Source organism: Eptesicus fuscus, chromosome 12, assembly GCF_027574615.1.
Source record: "Eptesicus fuscus isolate TK198812 chromosome 12, DD_ASM_mEF_20220401, whole genome shotgun sequence".
In the NCBI taxonomy this organism is placed as follows: domain Eukaryota; kingdom Metazoa; phylum Chordata; class Mammalia; order Chiroptera; family Vespertilionidae; genus Eptesicus; species Eptesicus fuscus.
The window spans coordinates 3,232,006-3,238,846 of NC_072484.1; the positions used below are offsets into that span (position 1 = coordinate 3,232,006).

A 6,841-nucleotide genomic window follows, 5' to 3' on the forward strand; every position below is an offset into this window, starting at 1 on the left:
ACTACATATATAGGGAGAAAACTCCAATAGAACAGCTACTAATCCCAACAAATGCCAGCAACAAGTACCTGGAGGTGAATGCAAACTACAAACAACTAATATCAAGCATGGTGAGGGAAAAACAGAAGCATAAAACAAAAACAAAACAAAACACAAAAAGAAAAAGTGAAACAATCTCACAAACAATAAAAAAATCCACATGATATAATCAATACTCAAGCAAACAACAACAAAAGGACAGAGAGAAAAACAATTTTTTGGATAGTGATGAAAGAGAAGAGAGGTGTGTATGGACTTGGAGCAGGGGGTTGGAAATTAGATATATAAGTAGGGTGAAATTTTAACAGGGGTAAAAAGAAAGAATAGGGAAAATCTAAAGCAGGAATTGGGTAAGAGAAACAGGACAGCAAAAGGGGGAAAGTGAGGAAGAGAGTGTTGGCATAAAGGTAAAGTTGAGATAGAGTAAAATGATGCCAAAGGAAAGATGAAAATAAAATGTAGAACTCTAATCCCAAAGTAAAATCAAGAGAAAATAAAATGACACATTTTTTAAAAAAAAGGTAAAATAGTAGTAGTAATAACACTGATTGAAAATAAAAATGTAATAATTAAAAAGGTAAAATCAAGTGAGGAAAAAAGAAAAAAAATTAGTTTCTTAAGTAAAAGGAGAAAAAATAAAAATGAAAATGTGCAGTAGTAAAGGTCATTCACTTCCTCTACTGTTCTGTTTGGCACGCCTGTTTCCTAGTCAGGACAGTTTTGAAGTTTCCTGCATTTCACTGCTCCTCAGTGTTGTAAGCCAGTCCTAATTTTTAAGCAGGCAGTACATCTGTATTTCATATTTTGTTTTATTTGTTTTTACACAAGAGTCAATTTGTGATTCAACCCCTGGGTGGCAGTGTTTCTGGATTGACCTTCAGGTCTATAGGTCTTCTCTAGCCAGTGCTTAGATTTGTTTTCCCTGTGGCACTTAATACCAGTTTGGTGGAGTGGGTTACCCCAGAGCTGGTTCTCTGATGGTTATTCCCCACTCTGATCTCCAGGTTCCAGAAAAACAACTTTCCCCTGCAGTCTCTTAGGGTGTCCCCAATTGGGTGATCCTATGTATTGGGCTTAGTAATCAGAATCAAGGATTTAAAGAAGAAAAGAAAAGAAAAGAAAAGAAAAGAAAAGAAAAGAAAAGAAAAGAAAAGAAAAGAAAAGAAAAGAAAAGAAAAGAAAAGAAAAGAAAAAAAAAAGAAAAGAAAAGAGCCAGAGTAAGTGTGAGAACTCCAGGCCTGTGAGCAAGTCTGTGCAGTCTTTTTTCCCCTTGGGTCCAAGCAGCTGGCACACTTTTAAAATTTTTAGGCTGTCCTTTTGCACCCAGATCAAAATGGGTTGCTTTTTAGAGTTCCCTTCTGTTAGCAGCTCTGCGGACCCCCTTCCACATTCACAGATCACACCAGCCCCAACAGCCATGGATTTTCCTAGGCGCAGACTTCCCCAGGTCTCCAGCTCCCACAGTGCATGTGTTTCTCTCTCCTTCCCGGACCAGAGACCTCACCTTATCCCAGGTGAAACCTGACCTTTCCGTGGTGGAGTGTAGAACTCCTCTGAATCCATGTGCTTGTGCCACTCAGGGACCAATGTTCTCGGGTTCGCAGCTGTTCGGTGGGTGCTGTAGTTGTAGATTTTCAGGATTCTGATAACATCCACTTTCCCCTTCAAGATGGCACAGTCTCCACATCCAAGCCAGTCACTCTGGGAGGGAACCCAGCAGCAGTGGGGGCTGCCTGCTCAGGGGAGCCCCGTCCAGCAGTACCCCACCATCTCCTGGAGTATAGCTGTCCCTCAACTCATCAACAAATCTAAGCACTGGCTAGAGTGCGACCACACACTCTCCCTTTGTTTTCTCACTCACACAGTATCTTGCAGTCTGCCTTCCCGTCGGCAGCCATCTTCTTTCTCATCTATTTGGGTTTTTTTTAGTAAATATTTTTATTTGTTTTAAATTGTATAATTGATAAAGGGGAGAGTATTTTTATAGTTTGTTGGATTAGAATTTTTAGGACTTGGTGTATAGGGTTTTAGGAGATGTTGCAGTTTGGAGTAGTTAATTATGTTTAACTAGTGGCCCGGTGCACAAAATTCATGCACATTGAAAGGGAATTAATTAGATGAAATATTTTAATATTGCTATTTGCCCTTTCTCTATAATAAAAGTGTGAGAGATAAAAGGAAATGAGTACAATGTATATAAAAATAATACATAATTTTATTAATAAATAAACAATAACAAAATGATATAACAACAATAACAAACTCATAATATAAAAACAACATTGATGCAAATAATGACTGATAAAGTGATTAAACTTATTCTAATATCTCCCTGTATACCACATTAAGAGTGAAAACACTTTCAGAGTGCTTGACTAATTTCCCTTGAGATAAAGTATTTATAACTTTAACTTTAACGTCACATGCTCTTTGACCTCAAGAGAAAGCAACATATAACTGACCATGTCCAAAAACGGGTTCAGGTAGGAATATTCCTACTCTGTCTAGAGTTTGTCCTTGTGATTTATTAATAGTCATCACAAATGCTGGCATAATGAGAAACTATCTTTAAATTAATTTAAATGGGTGGCCAGTGTCAGATGGGGACAAATCAATTCTTGGAATCAGAACAATCTCTCCCTCTGCAGATCCTATTAATATTTCAGCTTTGATAATGTTAGGTCGCAATCTTTTGATAATAAATCTGGTACCATTACAAAGACCTAGATTTACTATTAAGATTTCTCAATAGCATGATGATTGCACCCACTTTCAATTTTAATTTATGACACGGCATTCCAGAAGGAGTAATACTATTAAGAAATTCAATAGGAAAATTTTCCTTTTCAGCATCATCTGTTGAGTAAATGGAATCATCACTCAAATAGGTGTGAAAATCTCCATCAAGTATATCCAAAATTTCTTCATTTAATTTTTTAATGTGCTCAGTTTTTGGACAAAAAATTGCACGTTTAGATATATTTTTAATATTATCTATAGATATACCATTTCCAAAGGTGGCTTTAATAATAGATCCATTAAAAATCATTTCATGGGGAATTTCAATAATATCCATTCCTAAATGAAAACTGCTATCAAGTTTGCCATCTCCAAGTTTTACTAACCATTCACTATAAGCAGAATCCTCTGATCTCATATTTGTTTTAAGAGACAACTGTCTGAAACATCCCCAAACACTACAGTACTTTAAACTTGTTTGTACTATGGCCAATCGTATAGAATGGTGGCACAAAAATCCCCTCTGAAAAGAACTTTCCCACCAAATGCAACATTCAAATTAACGCCAGCGAGAGCTTTATATGTATGGCACGTGTGTGAGTCAAAGTTTATTTTTAAATTTCCAGTGTGCATCATATGTACTGGTTGGTTGGATGGATGGACAAATGTCGGTCACTTAGCCTTTTATCTATACAGATTATGAGTCATGATTTTACCTTTTAAAAAATTATCCTTTAATACCTCCAAAGCACAATGAGTAAGAATCTGAAGGTTTATGAGGCTTCTATATGGTTTCTAGGACAAAGTTCTTTCCTTTACCCACCACTCACTTCACTCCTTTTACTCTTGAATGTTAATTCCAACATAATTTTTGTAACACCTCTTGAAAAGGATCCCACCAAGTTTGTGATAGTCCATATGATAAAACTTACAGAAAAATACAGCATGAGACTTTCATTCTCTCACTAACTTCTTATATAACTGTAATTCCTCAGTCTCTTTAGAATGAAAAAGGAAAATAAAAGTGCCTTCTCTCATTCCAAGTCCTTTCTCAGTAAGGCAACCACAAAAAGAAATAATGAGCCTACAATTCATGCCATGTAATCTCCATCAGGCATAATTCAAATCAAATCCCATCAGGCAAAGTCTGGGATAATTAAAATGTATAAGAGAACAGTGGTGACCTGGGGGAGAACTTATGAAACCTTGTCTCCTGCTTTTGCTGAATATTCTTTTTGTTATGCTAGACTCCAAGTCCCTATTGGGGACCTGGGCAGGTGGCTGCAGGCACTAACCCATGCCGCCTGCCCCGGTCCGTGATCCGTGATCAGGAACCTGGTCAGGTGGCTGCGGGCGCTAACCCACGCCACCTACCTTGGTCTGTGATCCGGAATAGGGGCTTGGAGTCAGCAAGCCCCGATCCGGGACCTGGTCAGGCGGCTGCGGGCACTAACCCACGCCGCCTGTCCTGGTCCGTGATCTGTGATAGGGGCTTGGAGTCAGCCGCTGCTGGCGAAGGCTGACTCCGAGCCCCCATCGCGGACCTGGGCAGGCGGCTGCAATCGCTAACCCATGCCGCCTGCCCCAGTCCGCCATCATGGCTTGGATCCCGCTGGAGGCAGGTACTGCCCCCCCCCCGCCATCTTTGCTTGGTTAATTTGCATATTTGCTCCTGATTGGCTGTTGGGCGTGGCTGTTGGGCATGGCTTATGGGTGTAGCGAAGGTACGGTCAATTTGCATATTACTCTTTTATTAGATAGGATTGGTAGTGGTGGCCAGATGGATGTGTCATAGAAATCTGTTGGCCATTTTGGGGGGAATTTTTGTGAATATTTAATAATGGGAGGCATGTATTTGAGTATAGGTGTGTGTTTATGACATGATGTTGTTAGTTAAGTTTATTTTGGTCGAAGAGACAAATGAGAAATTGAGACTATTATAGGGAGATTATGGCTTTTTGGCAAAATGTAAGTAATTGTGTTTTTGGGTTTTTTTAGACAGTATTGGAGGATGACTTGGCTGGTGATATTAAATGGGATTTTTTTTTATACGGGCCCTGTTTTATAGGGGATGTTATTGGAAATTTGGGCATTGGCCAGAGGGCAGTGGTGTAAGTTTTATTTAATAATGTTTTTGTTGTTGTTGTTGTTTTTGGTTTGGATTTGTATAGTTATTGGCCAGGGCTGGATTAAGGGGTGTAACTGTAATGTGTAGCTGTATTTGTTAGGAGGGCTCTTTAGGGCCCATTTTTTGTAAGAGCCCTTGGCCGGATCTATATTATCTTTTTCTTTTCTTTTCTTTTCTTTTCTTTTCTTTTCTTTTCTTTTCTTTTCTTTTCTTTTCTTTTCTTTTCTTTTCTTTCCCTTCTCTTCTCTTCTCTTCTCTTCTCTTCTCTTCTCTTCTCTTCTCTTCTCTTCTCTTCTCTCCTTTCCTTTTCTTTTCTTTTCTTCTTTTCTTTTCTCTTCTTTTCTTTTTTTGTCAAGGGGGCAAGTGTAGGTAGTAGTAAAGTTTTAGATGGGTGTATTTTGGGGTGTAATGGTTTATTTTTTGTTTTTATTTGTATACATAGTGTGAGGATATTTTTGTATTATTAATTTTAAGGGGGAGGCATTTGCTTTTTGGAGGTGTTTATTTACTAATTTGATGGCCATATTTATTTGTTTAGTCTAATTTTTTAGGCTAGGGGGGTTCATTTTTAGTCAGAGTTTGTTTTTAATAGGTTGTTATATTGTTTAATTATTTTAGTAGTTTTGGGATGATATGAAATGTGAAATTTAAGTTATGTTCTGGGCCTTGGCCCAGTTTTGTATTTTTTGTGTCTGTGATATGTAATATGTTTTAAATTTTGGACAATTGTCCATTGGGAGCCTTTCTTGCAGGGTAAGCAAAGAGGAGGCTGATGGCAGTATTTATAGCTAAGGTATATTTAAAACCCCAGGTTAGGAAGTAGGTAAAATGGCCACCGCCGGCGGCCCGAGGAGGAGAGGAAGCGGGGGCGCCTGCAGCTCCTGTTCCCCCCCCTTCCCCCCCCCCCCCCCCCCGCGCTGCCAGCGGCCCGCGCCGAGGAGAAGCTGGGCCCAGGTGGTGAAGAACCTGGCCGAGAAGAAGGGGAGACGAGAGCACCTGCCCCACCTGGGACTTCGTGGTGGGCTTGCTCATCCTGCGCTCCATCGGCATGGAGCCGGGCGACATCTACGGCGTCATCCAGATCCCCGGGAGCCGCGAGTTCGACGTGAGCTTCCGCTGGGCGGAGAAACTGGCCCTGTTCCTGCACGTCTACAAGGAGAAGCGCGAGGAGGAGGACAGCTGGGAGAGGAGGACAGCTGGGAGAACTTCGCGGTGCTGGGGCGGAGCAAGTCCAGCCTGAAGACGCTCTTCATCCTCTTCCGGAACCAGACCTGGACGTGGAGGACATAGTGACCTGGCTCAAGCGCCACTGCGATGTGCTGGCCGGGCCCGTGAAAGTGACCGACAGGTTTGGGATCTGGACCAGGGAGTGCAAGTGCATGATGGAGCTGCGCCAGGGGGAGGGCGGTGTCCGGCACCTCCCGGGGCCTTCTTTCTGGGGGCCGAGCGGGGCTACAGCTGGTACAAGGGGCAGCCCAAGACGTGCTTTAAATGGGGCTCCCGGACCCACTTGAGCGGCAGCTGCACGCAGGACAGGTGCTTCAGGTGCGGGGAGGAGGGGCACCTGAGCCCGTATGGCCGAAAGGGCATCGTGTTGCAACCTCTGTGGCAAGCGAGGGCACGCCTTTGCTCAGTGTCCCAAAGCCGTTCCCAATTCCGTGGCACCTCCGCTGCCCGGCGTTGCTGGGCACTGAACACCCTCCTGCCTGCCTGTGTTGTGGAGCGGATGCGAGTGAACGACCACTGGAGCCCAGACCAAATTAAAATTTAGGGAGCCTTTATTAGCCGGGCGGCCGGACGACCCGGCGACTGCTCTGCCATTCTCCACGCAGGGAGACCAGAGAGCAGCAGCGACCCTTTGTGGGGGACCGCTTTTAAGCACATTAACCACATCCGGTTTTTGCAGAACAAGTAACCCAAGACAAAACAGTTTTT

At 42.3% G+C, this 6,841-nt stretch overlaps 1 pseudogene; it reads left to right on the forward strand.

Moving 5' to 3' along the window:
• The first annotated feature begins 4,375 nt into the window (after positions 1–4,375).
• Positions 4,376–6,600, forward strand: LOC103303534 (zinc finger CCHC domain-containing protein 3-like; annotated as a pseudogene).
• Positions 6,601–6,841: the final 241 nt, after the last annotated feature.